The following is a 15,242-nucleotide window of genomic DNA, read 5'->3' as shown; positions in this document are numbered from 1 at the left end:
TTCGTAAACCCTGTTGAAAATAGAAGTTCTTTAGGCATCTGATCGTAACGAAAATACTAATGACGTAACTATGTTGTATTTCTGTACAAAAAAGGGTTTTTGACGGTTTGATTGTAAAATGCAAACAACAAAAGGATGGTTTCAGTGATTAGCCAACAAACAGGCTGAAACCTTCTAACTAGGTAAGTAAAAATATTTATTTAAAACAACCAAGTTTATAGTAGAAGTACGTAATGAAAATATTAATTAAAGTAGAGTTTATTGATAAACCACATTCCGTTTAAAGGAGACATTTTATCTAATAAAATATTTATTTATTTATTTAATATTTTGAAGATAAGTATGTAGGTATTATTTTAAGCGTAGATGATTGAATAGATACACTTAGTTATTTTAGTTGTTCTTTGGTCTCTGCCTACCCCTACGGGAAAAAGGCATAATATTATATTATACTGTCTGTCTGTTCGCTTAAAACTCAATACTTACTGAACGGATTTTATACGGTTCTTACAAATACATAGATTGAATACCGAAAAGATACTTATATACCGAAGACTTATACCTACCCTGTTTCTTTAGAGGCACAGAGTTATATCCTATTAATAACTTTCTAAAGCGGGCAAAGACCGCTTGTATTACATAAATATATTCTCTACAACAAAGATAATACAAGCACAATGTTGTCCTATAATTACGTTAGTCGAAAACTCGGCAGAAAGTTTTAATTTCAAATTGTGTTGGAGTTAAGACGGGTGCAGTCTCGTCGCTGAACGGATAACAGTTTTAAAACGTTCCCGCCATCACTTGCTTTGTTAAATATATTAATAACTTTACTGTTTTCTTTGAAATTTGTTTGTTGCTATTTGTGGGAACTGGGAAATTTCTGGTACATTGATATAGTTATTATACATATGCATTAATTTGATTGTATTTTAAAAACCTTGCTAGCTGTATGCTTATCTTTATGTATAGCAGACGCATAATAAGTTTATGAGTCTGAAGTAGTCTGAAAGTAACCGCAAGTCGTTGCGATGAAGTAAAATAGGACCTAAAAACACTAAATTAGGCGCCAGTTTTGCAGGTTATAAAATAAATTAATGATATCTGCTGGATAAATTGACAGCAAAATATAAAACTACTGTCAAAATTCCATGTGATAAGCTATCTGGCTCTTATCCAGAAGTGATGACGCTTGGCATTGGACACACAAATGTTATTCGGCAATGCTGTGTACTTGTAGGTACTTAGGACCTTTTTAATGGCACTTTGGTTATACGTCGGTTTACCATTAATCAGTCATAATAAGGAGGAGAATTGTTTCTACTAACGCAAGCGAATCTAAGGGCAGTCTTTATTATTAAAATTATATCAATTGAAACCTTCATATAATATCATTAAACCAAGGTTTTAAGTCTTTAAAAGCAGTTTTGTCACCGTTCCTTAATATTTAAATGCAAAATGGCGGATAATAATATTGTTAAAATTAAATAACATTTCAATTGACCTCCGCCTCTGCCATGTTGTGCCAAGCGTGAATTTTCTAAGTGGTTTTGAAACTCTGTATCTTACAATCAATGATACAACTAAACTTGTTGAAACAAAAGATTTCCGTTGAAAGTTATTTTTAAGTTAGTTCAAAATATTTGTTATTTTAAGTATAGGGGAGAGATGCCATGAAAGGGACATTTATGTTGTGGAGCCTCTAATAAGTATATAAAATATTATTTTTATTAGGTTGGAGTTGAATGGGAAGCCTTCATTAATTAACTATTGAAATAAAATACAGTTATTATTAATTCTAGCTGTTGAGTCATTTATTTTTGCATTTTTCAAAAATGTGTGTTTTGTCCCTTTCATAAATGGCCTGTTTTGAAAGGGACATGATCATTTATGAAAGGGACAGTACAAAATATCTAAAAAAATCAGGTCAAATCAAGTAAAAAACAAACATAATAAAGGAACCACCATTACAATAGATAATTTTAAGAAAGTTTACGATCAGATTTTAAAGTAAAGGAATTGTTATGTCTAGTCTTACTATTTTTATTATTAGAACATAACAAGTTATTATATAACATGTAATTGAAATAGAGATCAATACCTAGGTACATTTCATAGTTTCATAAACATCTTAAACACTAATTAACTGTCTTCTTTAATTTTGGTTAGGTATTATCTGAAAAATATTTTTAGTGACAAATTGAAAATGCCTTTAATGCCACAGGTTTCGTTTGCCCATTTGGTGCATATCATTCACTGCCTCTTCAATCTATTTGGCATCAACACCCGGGTTCTCTTTTTTGGTGACATTTTATCTGCAATGATAAATAATAATTGATCACAGTGATATAAGCAGTCATGAAAGGGACGTCCCGTTCATAACGGTTTGTTGTGTCCCTTTCATAAATATCATAATCAAAATGAAAACATAACCACAAAATCTACAATTGTAAATGAAAGTGTACTTACCTTTTGTTTTAATATTCGTGTACGACAAGGAGATACTAATCTTATGAAAAATAATAAATAATCTATTCACTTCACTTGAAAAAACGTTTTACAAAAATAGCTAAAAAAATACTTTTCTACCGTAATACGAACACTCACACGCGGTGGCCACCTTTGAAGTGACAGAAGCATGAAGTTAGGTGCGATCGAATGTCCGTTGGTGCTGCAATACAACAACAATAATGTTGATCTGAATCGGTTTTTATTTTAGCTGTGATTTGAAATGTCCCTTTCAATACGTGTCCCTTTCATGGCACTTCTCCTCTAATTTAGTTTCTAGACTTTTGAATGTCTCTACTAGAAATATCGCTAAGAGTTTTCGGGTTCAACTTCCGATTCGGGGCAAATAAGAAACCCTTGGATTTTCTATTAAAAAATACCAGTAGCTAGATAATTATTTTAGGTAGAAGTGTAGGTCGTAGATCACTTGAATTAGAGAGCACATCTACTATCTAAAACCTTTGGATAGGGTTTTGAAAATGACGCAAGTGTTAAGGAAAAACATCCTTTATTTCAGTAACTGCTAGTGTTAAGGTATCTCTTTATGGAACACTTGAACACTATCAAAAGATTCCAACTAATTGAGAACGTCTTTCTTTTTTGTAGTTGGTTACAAAAATCCCGTGCAGCTTCATTGAAACAAGTTGCCGTGGATGTATAATATTGTATATCAGCCAGTAGGACATAAAAAAATCACGGACTTTCTTCAAATCTAAAAAAAAACAACCCTAAAACAAATCTGGAGCTTGACTAAAATATCTGATAAACGACAAAAAACTTCACCATCCACATAAACCTTAGATAAACGAATAGTTTCCAAGTTATTCCGTACGAAGCCGGGTGACAAAGTTATTGTTCCGCGAACTGATAAAACTGAAAAAGGAAAAAGATTAGACAGTTTAGGATGACTAAAGATATCGTTTATCGAAATACGGATGCTGTTTAGGCCGTTTAAAGAATCTAATGGAGGTAATGGGATAAACTGCAAAAAATTAGGAGCGTTAACTTGAAAATTAATGAAAAACTGTGAATTTAACTACATAAATAGGTAGATAAACTACGCATTGTTGTCATGGCAGAGCAAGAAAAGAGTTTTTGCAAGGGTTCCTTGCGTTTTCCATGTTACTGAAAATCGAATTTAAAACCCTCGTTACGAAGGCGACAAAATAGTATACGGAACATTCTAGAAATTTTAATTTTCAGTATTCATGGCATAACAACAGATTTGCGGGATTTCAGTCCACATAAAATTATATTATTCGATGCGCAATTATAAAATATATTATTAGTTTTCATACAGGGTGTCCCATAACTCAACGATAATCCGAGACAGGATGAAAGGCCAAGTCATACCGGTTCTAGGAAAAATAAAAAAAAAATCCATATCACTTAGTTCAGCAATAATAGACACTTTTCAAAAAAGTTGAAATTTCACACCCTTGGTCGCATTTTCAAGTGCTGTGATCACCAATGTCACAATTTCGCTGTGCTTTTTTGAATTTCGTGATCTTCATTAAATATGCTATTAATCGTAAAACAAATTAATGCACAAAACATTGTTAATTTAATAAAAAAAGTTAAGTTTTAGTTAGTCATCGTTCACAAAAATATCGTTAGTTAACTTTGACGCTTCATATTGAAAAAAAAATGTACTACACTACCCTTGGCAAGTTATTTCAAAAGTTGGCGCATTTTATCAAGATTTCAAAATGGTGCAACACTTTTCACTTTTCTTGCCATTAAAAATGTTATTTTTATTTGAACGACGAGTATCCTCGAAAATGGATCGAACGCAGTCGTACAATTGTATGGCCTCCTCGTTCCCTCGATCTTAATCCAGTAGATATTTTTTACTGGGAATGTATAAAATAAAAAGTCTATTCAAAATCAATACAAAATCTATCAGAACTTCGCCAGAAAATTGACACAGCGTCAGAAGAAATAAATGCAAGGAATTTTGCTTGACTGGTGCAAAGATCTTTTGTACGCCGTTGCAGAGCCTGTATTTGTGCCAGAGGAAAGCAATTATTTTTAGTAAAGATGTAATTGAGTCAGTCCATAACCAATATTTAATGTAATAAACATAATAGGTAATGATAATAAAAAAAAAAGAATGAACGAACCATCGTTCTTATTAAATTATTATCCTTAAACTAAAGTAATTCCGAATTGTTTTTCTCTGGCACGAATACAGGCTCTGCATCGCCTTACAAAAGACCTTTTCACCAGTCAAGCAAAATTCCTTGCATTTATTACCTCTGACGCTGTGTCAATTTTCTGGCGAAGTTCTGATAGATTTTGTATTGATTTCGAATAGACTTTTTCTTTTACGCATTCCCAGTAAAAAATATCTACTGGATTTAGATCGCGGGAACGGGGACGCCATACAATTGTACCACTGCGTTCGTCCATTTTCGAGTATACTCGTTGTTCAAATAAAAATAACATTTTTAATGGCAAGAAAAGTGACAAGTGTTGCACCATTTTGAAATCTTGATAAAATGCGCCAACTTTTGAAATAACTTGCCAAGGGTAGTGTAGTACATTTTTTTTTCAATATGAAGCGTCAAAGTTAACTAACGATATTTTTGTGAACCATGACTCACTAAAACTTAACTTTTTTTATTAAATTAACAATGTTTTGTGCATTAATTTGTTTTACGATTAATAGCATATTTAATGAAGATCACGAAATTCAAAAAAGCACAGCGAAATTGTGACATTGGTGATCACAGGACTTGAAAATGCGACTAAGGGTGTGAAATTTCAACTTTTTTGAAAAGTGTCTATTATTGCTGAACTAAGTGATATGGAATTTTTTTTTTATTTTTCCTAGAACTGGTATGACTTGGCCTTTCATCCTGTCACGGATTATCGTTGAGTTTTGGGACACCCTGTATATTTGTTAGCAGTGACCGCTCGGGTATTCGTCTGCGTGAACTATCGTTTCAAGCTCTACTCCTTTAGCCTTCATCAATAAATTTAATACAATATGGTTTTCAATTCGAACTTAAGTAGTTTCTGAGATTAGCACGCTCAAACAAACTAACTCTTTAGCTTAATATTAGCTTTATAGCATAGATACCAAGATTATTCTTGATTTTTTTTTTTAAAAGGCAACTCCCGCACTAAGAATTGCTCTTGTGTCGCGGGGACTTTTACAAACATACAAACAACGGACACAAAGCACAACCAGACCCGAAACAATTATTTGTGGATCGCACAAATAATTGTTCCGTGTGGGAATCGAACCCACGACCTCCCGTTGCAGTGGTATCGGCGTGGCGTCCTAAACCACTGCGCCACAGAGGCAGGCATATTCTATTGCAATGCAAGGAAATTCTATTTGAACAACAGATAAAGAGCATACATAGTTAGAGGAAACAAACCGTATCGTACAGAAGTATCAAGTTTCAAGCCCTTGTCACGAGTAGAGATAAAAAACTTCCCGACATCATTCCACATGGAAACTTTATATGTAAGACTCTTTATTTTACACGTACTTTCTTATTGTTATGGAAACATGTGCTTGGCTTATAAGTAAACCCTTCTTTATGTAGGGCTAGGTTAAATTGCGTTGATAGATTTATTTGACTGAAATGTCGATTGTATCAAATTAGAGATGATTTTGTTAGAAATAATATTAAGGTTCTTTCATCTTTTGTTTTTTGGTCGCTGCCAACCCTATGAGAAAAGGCGTGATTTTATGTATGTACGTGTGTATGTATTATTATATGGTTGCTTTTTTGTCTTGTGATGTGTTAAACGGGCAGCTTGTACAATTTCGTTGGAAGGAGACAGGAGTTTTCTAGTTTAAGTAAAAAAAATACTGAAAGCTTTGCAAGATTATAAAACCTGGAGGAATTTAATAATCGTAATTCAATTTTATGAATATAATCATTGCATATTCATAAAATTGAATATTATTATGCTTAGATGAAAGTTGGACGTTATGAAAAGCTGGTATAGCACCTTATGTATGAAGTGACAAATTCGTCGTCGTCGTAGAAAATGTACAAAAATAGTATTGTTTAAAAAATCTTTGGTCTCCGCCTACCCATATAAGAAAAAGACGTGATTTTATGTATGTAGTAGCTGTTGTCTAAAACAAAGATTAAGACTTCGGCTATGTTGTTTGAAACGACAAACGATAAAACATGACTCTATGTCAGCACTTTCCTAGATTATCACACGCTTTACAGCCACATGCTGTACAAATTGTTATTTTTAAAGTCACTCGTAAACCCCGCTGGTCTCGTAAAATATACCGTAAAAGTACAGAAACACCACTTTAATAAACTTTTAAATTTTACATAGGATATAGGGAAATATGGCTTGTATCAAGATGTTTTGAAAAGATAATCCATATTTTTTTCCTAGAAGACTTTCGTGTAGCTGATGTTAGTCAGTGTTAAAGTGATTAAATCATGTCTTCGGTCTACTGCTGACTACTTAATTGTAACTTATAATGATTGCAGCTCTGATTTTTTTTAAATAGGCTGTTCCCTGTTCTCTAGAGCAGCAGAAATACTAATTACCTTCTGGACTGTTTTGACAATCATAAGTATTGATTATGATCTATATTAATAAATGACTTAATTTTTATTTTACTTCCTTGCTACGAAGTCCTAGCTTTATCCCATGAGCTTGAAAATAGCCTTGGATCTTTATAACAGAGTATAATGATAATGTGTAAGATTAAAGAAGGAAACTAAAAATAACTCCACAACAAAGTTTGTTTAAGACTCCCTCTTCTAAGATATCAAAGCATAACTTCCAAGTAGGTACCTACACAGAAGACCCATCAAAACAGTCTCCCATAGAATATCGACCGGCTGCAAATATTGCCATCATCCATCAACCCAGTGACGGCTACTCGAGAACTTTGACTGGCGATCGAAGACGCGTCAATTCAAATTATATCTTTAGCTTTATGAAAACCACTGAAGAAAATTTACGTATACCTAAGGGTATTGTTACTTTTTGAATATATTACTTGAACTTGTTATAATTTTTTGGCAATGGGACTAAATATTAAATATACTGCTTGTATTTTCAAACGCATGCATTGCAATCTACTCATTTCTCAAATTCATTTCTATTAAGTTTACCGTTTTTACAAATTAACGTTATAGTGTCTTAAAGTCTTTGAATTTTAAACAAATTAAATCATTTAAAACGTAATATTGACTTCCTTTGGTTCGATCAATGATTGGAACCTCAGAAATCATCACACCACTTCTTCACTACCATACCATTCTCAGGACCAAGTCCAAATTATCACCCCCGTTAACTCTTTATTCTCACACTATTCTCGACCAAAATGTGTGAACCCAAACCTTTCAAGCCATCCAAACCAGAATCCCTTATCCATCACAAGACCTTCAGTAATTCGATACATTTACCATAGCCATAATAATCAAACCATCGATCATCTCAGAAGTGAAGTGCATGAAACTTGCCTCTTCTCAACTTTAAACAAGATGTAGCAGAAATCTCTTACCCGATAGCAGACAGTCAGGAAATTATGGAGTATCGAGGCATATTTAGTTTTGAACAACAAATGAGTTTTGTATTGTGGTTTAACGTTATCTTACTGAATGAATGACACGTGGGGAAAAAGATGTTGTTTGAAAGTTCGTGCTATAATAACTTTGCCTTCAGTTTTTCTATAATAATATGTAGGTTGTAGGTAGAGATGAGTAATTTTGTAACACAGTTTTTGTGTCAGTTTCCTGGTTTTTAAATAGGTGTCGAATGACTTATCCGATAGATTAGGTAAATAAAATTTAAAATTGTACCTGGTAAACTACCGATTAAACAGAGATTATAAAACTGGGGCTTAGTCTTATGTAAAAGGGAATGGTTGCCTGTTGCTTTACAGACATATTATCCAATTCAAGCAGATAGCTAATTTTATAACTACAGAACACAAAGAAGTAATTCGAGAGTTTTGTTTTGTAAATGTAATAGATGGAAAGTCGATGCAAATACTATGAAACTATTCACTTCAAGGCTTAGAAATAATTGTTACGTCTAGTACGCCTGACTCCGTTAATATTCTAAATATTTTCATAACGACTTCACAACACAAGTTATCCATTAACTTGTGTTCTCAATACCATAAAGTTCTAGTTTATATTTGAATCAAAATTAATTATTTGTCAGTATAAAGCTATGGAACAAACGTGGCTAACAGTAGCAGTTGCAGTGTAAACCCACATCGTGACTTCACAACTTACGATCATGTTGCTGCGTCGACTGACTGAATATACGCTTTCTTCTTATGTATAGAGTATTTGATACTTTTGCATATAAAATATAGTGCTTTTGGTTTCTTATCTGACCTTTTCCGATTCTAAACTATGATGTGCGTAAAAAATTACAAGGTTTTTCTTCGTCTATTTAAGTTTATAATAATATTAAGTACCTAATTCCTTTCACGCTGAGATATTCTTTTCATTGATTGATGTTATGTTTTCTTTAAGTCTAGTAGTCTCGTTTTTGTAACGTCTAGTATATTTTGCATTTTCATCCGATAAGTATTTTTCTTGTTTTCAAGTTTGTTAACCGTGGCAGCATATTTCATCTACAATCTTAATTCTAAAGACTGTTTAATTGTAGCTGTACCCAATCAAATCTTTCATACTAAAATTTTTGTTTCATATCCTGTTTTAAGAGCAATTTGTGAAAGTTAGTCTGATTAGATACAAAAAAAACTTATGTATCTGGTTCTATTTTAAAGAAAATATCTAATGAAAATCTTTCTCAAGGCTTATAGTATTGAAATCCTCAACATCAACGGGAACACCTCGGTAGTACGATCGCAGCGTCTGCAGTCGCGTGATGGCGTCGATAACGATTGACTTTAACGAGAGTGGCCCGCGGACTCGTCTGCCAGGACCGCTACACCCCCGTATTGTTACATTGCAACAGTGGCTCTCAACATTTTGGCATTTCGAGGGATCACCATGTGCCGCTTAGGTATAATGTTCTTTTCTGTCTTTACGAGACGTTCATGAGATTGATTTTGAGGCGCATCAGTATCGCGTGTAGTGTATGCGACTGATGCGCTTTAGCTTTTCTGTCGAGAAACTTGAAAATCGCTTTAAAGTCAAAACTAGCGGATTAATTTGTTAGTAACTTATTATAATATAAGTGTAGCAATGTGTAGAGCAGTAGCAGCTTAATTTACAAATACTTTTAAACCGACATTAAATATAACAAGAAATTAAATATCTTAGATCCTAATAAAGGGAATCCAAACCCACACTACAGTACCTATTGCGGCCTGTGCATGGCCACACACGCCATCTAATCTCACACGATAATTTCTTAGTGCTGCATTTAAAAAAAGGATGCTAGCCAACTTTGGGGTCCAACTTCAATTTGAGAAACACTGCACCAAAGAATAATGTTTCAAAGTTATACATCGCGATTGAAGAGATGAAAGATAGCAGAGCTCAGAGTTAACAACTCACAAGTTTGTGTTGCTGAACATTTTGTTAAGTACGTGTTGTAAGTGCAATGGAAGCCACGTTCATATTTTGCAGATAGAGGTTCGTTTCAATATCATATCTTTATGAAAGGATAGCATTGTTTTGTTACTAAGTAATATTTTTGGTAATGTACTGGGTATAAGACAATGGCTCATCCCCTATTACATGAGAGTTATGGGATTAATACTGTTAATGGCAAATTGTGGTTGTATTTTTAAACTTCTCTGCCTTCTTGGGTATATCAGACGCGATTTATAGCATGTAAACATGTTATCATTTTTGTTCTTTTTATATGTTAAAGTTTCTCCTTCTAGAACTTCAGTCAATCTCTCATTGGCCCTATCTTCCGAATTGGCGGTAAATTCACTCTCTGTATCTATCATAAGTGTCAGCATTTGACCTGCATGAATAAATTTTTTGATTAAGATTTTGAAGGACGTACGAACAATTTACTTACAAACCGTGTCATTATTCCAGCCTTCATCCATTTTATAAGCCATCAGTATTCCCAACCCATCGCTAATGTACAAACTCCCAATAAAATCATGTTCAGTCTCAACTTAGTACTGCTATCGAATAAACTCCTGGTTTATGTGAAAACTTGCGTTTTAAAATTCGTACTTAGTTTGTCTAATGTGAAAAGTTTCCAACTAGCTTCAGTTGACTTTGATAATTTGGTTCGTTTTTAGTTATCTGTGCCAAAAACTTGGTTTATTTTGTAAGGAGCTTTTGTTAGGGACTTTGTTTGTCTGATGACCGTATTTTTTATATCACAGGATCTTGTAAAATAAATAAACTCATTACTGTTTCACTGCTGGGCTTGACGCTTGGCCCAGTGCGAGTACTAACTGCTCCTTGTAAGAAGACACGAAAAAAATGTGCCTTAGGTCACGTGGCACTTCGTTGCTACTACTGACAAACATAATACGAATTCTGAGTATGATAGAGATAACGCTCAAAACTTTTGCTGTACATCAAATACAAATAAAAACACTAATAACATTAATAGAGCTTTATTGCTAGTTTCATCATTACTAAATAAATATCGGATAGCTTATCAGAAGGAACTTGACAGTTTTGTTTACACATTTGGTGTAAATTTGTCTATCGAATAGGTAATCTGACGAGCCATGAGCAGTAAATGGGCCTTACCTTTGTAAACAGAAAAATACCATTCACATAAATTCACCTACTTACTTCCTAAAGAAATACCACTTAAGATTAATGGACATCGAAACTCATTTTTCTAGACCGTTTTATACAGAATATTTAAAACAAAACAATGACAGTTACTCACGTCTTCAATCAACGCATTAGCAATCTGTCAGTAATTGCAGAACCAGTTCAAATCTCATTTTTCATATTTTCCAAGCCATTGAAGTAATTTACCACCATCTCAATGGCCCAACAAACGTTTAACACATCACGATGCAATACAAACCAATTAGCAGTGATTTGTAAATGATTTACAATCAGAACTACTGACCAGCAGCTTTACTTTGCCATGAGCAGTTTCTGAAGAAATTTCAATATGAGGAAGTAAATAAAACTCTACAATTCTAATGTATTTTACCACAAGATAGATGCATTGAGTATAAATATTATACAGTCGCTGTCTCTGTGCCCATTGAGTTCTTTTCCTATACAAAGCGTAAGCTCGAAGTCAAAATCCAGTTTAGTTCTTTACCAGAAGTAAGCTCAAAGTCACACAGTATTGAAGAAAGCAAGCCCAAGAATTGAAAAACGTAAGCTCAGTTTGGAAAATGTGTCTACTAAATCTATTACCACTGATCGTAAGTCCGTTTGTGTCCTGTATTCCGTGCTGGAACTGTTGCATGGATTACGTCACCGATGACGACAATCTTGCGTATATAAAAAAGGAATTCGACGGAAACAAAGCCCGAGCTAAATTAAGAGAAATAAATGAATTGAAGGATGATAAGTACAAAAAGATACGAGTGCAGCCGAAACCGAAGTATTAACATGTGAACAGTGGTCTAGAAATGAAGAGTTGTTCTGTAAAATTAAATAATTATAGTCCCCAAAAGTGAACATGAAAAGTGTAGTCAATAATGAAAAAATGTAATTTGTTAATAAATATTTTAAGCTTATTTTAGTTGTTATTTTAACGTAAATACTCAAATATGCCTCTATCGCATGTTTTTAACTAAATTGACAAACATAGCTTAGTTAACTTAATATACAAACTCACTGATACTTATAATTTTGCAAGTAAAACAATTTTAGTATTTTAGAGCTTTATTTGAATATAAAAACATTATTTAAAGCTTAACTTTCACATTTCATTTCTGTGTTGATTTAATTTGGTCTGTATTGTTTTTTGTTGTCACACATTATATAATTCCTCTTCCTTAATTTCTCTTATTTCAGTTTCTTTTACTTGTCATGCTTGGTTTTTAGTTTTGTAGTAGTCCACCTTTTCATTCAATTTAATTCAATCTACGAGTTTCGATTTCTTCCTTTATCCTTAAATATTTCACCTCTATTCCACTTAATTTACTCAGATGACCTTAGCATCAGAAAGACAATAAATATTTTCACAACAATGCTCTCTAGTTCGACTCCTTATCACGTAAATTAGCGATTTTGGCACAGCAAAGGAGGCACACAGCTGGTAACACGACCGTGCAGCAAGGAAAGATTACGGGGAAGCAGAGCCATGGACAGAATACGAAAATTGGAAAGCATACGAGCATCCAAAAAGCCAAATTTGCTATAATACACATTCTGGGCTTATTTTTAGGCTGTTTTTTTGCAAAAAGCTGGATGTTTTGTTGTTTATTTATTATTATTGTGGGCTTGAAATTTTTTGTTACATCGTGGTTGCAATGTCGGACTTTTGACAAGAGTTTATTGTTGTGTTTTTAAAAGAGATTTTTTTACTTTTATACGGTGAAAGAATCAGCTGATACTTCCTATAAGAAAAGAGTTTGCTTTCGTTGTAGTATGTCCATTGACCGATGATTCATAGAATAATCTGCTATGGTTTGGTTACAAAATTATTATGAATGTTATAACAAATATAAATCATCTTGTTACGTCAGCAACTCTGTCATAAGCTAGTACAAAATAAGAAACGAATTGTGCTTATATTTTTATTTTCGATAAAACTATCGCTTATAATATTTACTCCAACATCTTTTCAATCCAATATATATTCTCTACGTTTTCATAACTTAAAACGTAACTTAGTACGTTAATTTTTGAGCTTCGCCTTTCAGATTCAGATTTTAATATTTATTTTCTCCTCCTTAGCATTTTCATTTCAAATGCTTATATCCATATTAAATAATTTGTACAATAGAATCAACTCGACACCAGATTAAGACCCGAAAATATATTATTCTGAAACATTTCTAGCTATTGTGCTTAATTTATTTATTTGAGCTTCGTATCTTTAATCATCAGCATACCAGTAGAAGCAGGCAGCTGGTAGGAGTAGCATAAAAGATGGACAGAGACATGGAACGCAACAAAGCCATGGAGATATTATGAATAGTGGTATATAAAGCAAAAACCACAGGCAAGAAGCCGGAGCATTAGCGATAATACACATTTATATTATTTTGAATTTTACACTATGATATATTTAGTATCTTGAAATCTTAGCTTCATCCACGTTGTGCTTCTTCATATTCTTGAGATTTGACCACCCTGGCAATGTTTCTTTCCGAGATTATTCTTTTGAGTTGTTTTATCACGAAAAGAGGACAAACATACATTCACATCTTTATTAGTATGTTTAGGCGTACTAAACACTGTCACATTATATTTGCAAGACTTCAGACTTCAGTTTCTGTTATTTTAAAGTTTTATCACCGATTTTCAACACTCATAATATTGTGTGGGCCATATCAAAGTTTAACAGCAAATACTTCAAAACTGTGCTTAATTTTTCACTTTCTTGAGCTTAGTTGTTTCACATCGTATCATCAGCATACCAATAGAAGCACGCTGCAGGTAGCCACAGCATGCAAATTGGGCACAGTAAAGGGACTAAACAGATCCATGGACAAAATACAAACAATGGTAGGTAAAACAGGCACCACAGGCAGGGTACTGGTGGACAGTAAATAAGGCACATTGATGTTAGCGTGTGTATATTTTGGTCTGAATTGTAATCATAATTTTGTTGTTGTTGATGACATGTTGGTGAAATGACAGATTGACGATGACATAGATCAGTTTGACAGCTGTTTTCAATGGAAATGTAGAGTTATCTATGTATATTTTTTTATCTGGCTCCTGCGAAATAAGTCACGAGCTTAGTGCAGGGTACCGCTACAAATACTGTATTATATATTATGTAGAACAAATAAATTAATGAGTTACGAGTTCAAAGGCAAACTAAACTTATTTGTGGCCTACTTGGTTCTAGGTTAATCTTGTGTCTGTTCTTGGTCTTAAATTATATTTTAAATTATATTTCAAAATTTCATCCAAATTGGTTGTGGTTTTGTGGAAAAGAAAAGAAGCCATAGCGGTTTGATCCTCTGCGGCCGGACCACATTGTAGTACTCAGATGCTATAGTTCGAAATAATACCTACCTAAAATCTATTTTCATTGGAATATATGCATATTTTAGTACCTCAAGAGATATCTTTTAACTAACAATTTATGTACATAATTAATATTAAAATTTTAGGAAAAATGTGACTGGTAGGCCCCTCATGTTGCGACGTCGATCTTAGCTCTGATAAAGTTGGCCACCTTTGGAGTAGAGAATATCAAAGCGTGTAAAACAAAGACAAGCTGGGAAATCCTTGCTAATATTATAAATGCGATAGTTTGTGAGAATGTATAACTGTTTGTATGTATGTATGTAGGTATATGTGTATGTATGTATGTATGGATGGTTGTGTTCTCTTTCACGCAAAAACTACTGAATCAATTACGATGAAATTTGGTATATAGGCAGCTGAAGACCTTTCGGAGTATGTATGTGTTATTCTAACACATAGGCTTCTTTTTATCCCAGAGTTCCCGACGGATCTCGAAGGGTTTCCACGCGGACGAAGTCGCGGGCGGCCTCTAGTAGGAAATAATACTGCTAAAAGTGGTTAAAATTTTATTGACGTATTACATTTTTATCTATTTACTTAGATTAGCGAACGTGTCACAAATTATTTCTAAAGGTTTCGTAACTCTGTTATCCCAGATTTGAATTGCGTTACGTTTTGAAAGAACCAAGCTCATTTTTGCTTTTAAATCCT

This window comes from Anticarsia gemmatalis, chromosome 24 (genome assembly GCF_050436995.1).
Source record: "Anticarsia gemmatalis isolate Benzon Research Colony breed Stoneville strain chromosome 24, ilAntGemm2 primary, whole genome shotgun sequence".
In the NCBI taxonomy this organism is placed as follows: Eukaryota; Metazoa; Arthropoda; class Insecta; order Lepidoptera; family Erebidae; genus Anticarsia; species Anticarsia gemmatalis.
The sequence above is the reverse complement of the archived record's forward strand: the minus strand, read 5'-3'. Positions refer to the sequence as shown.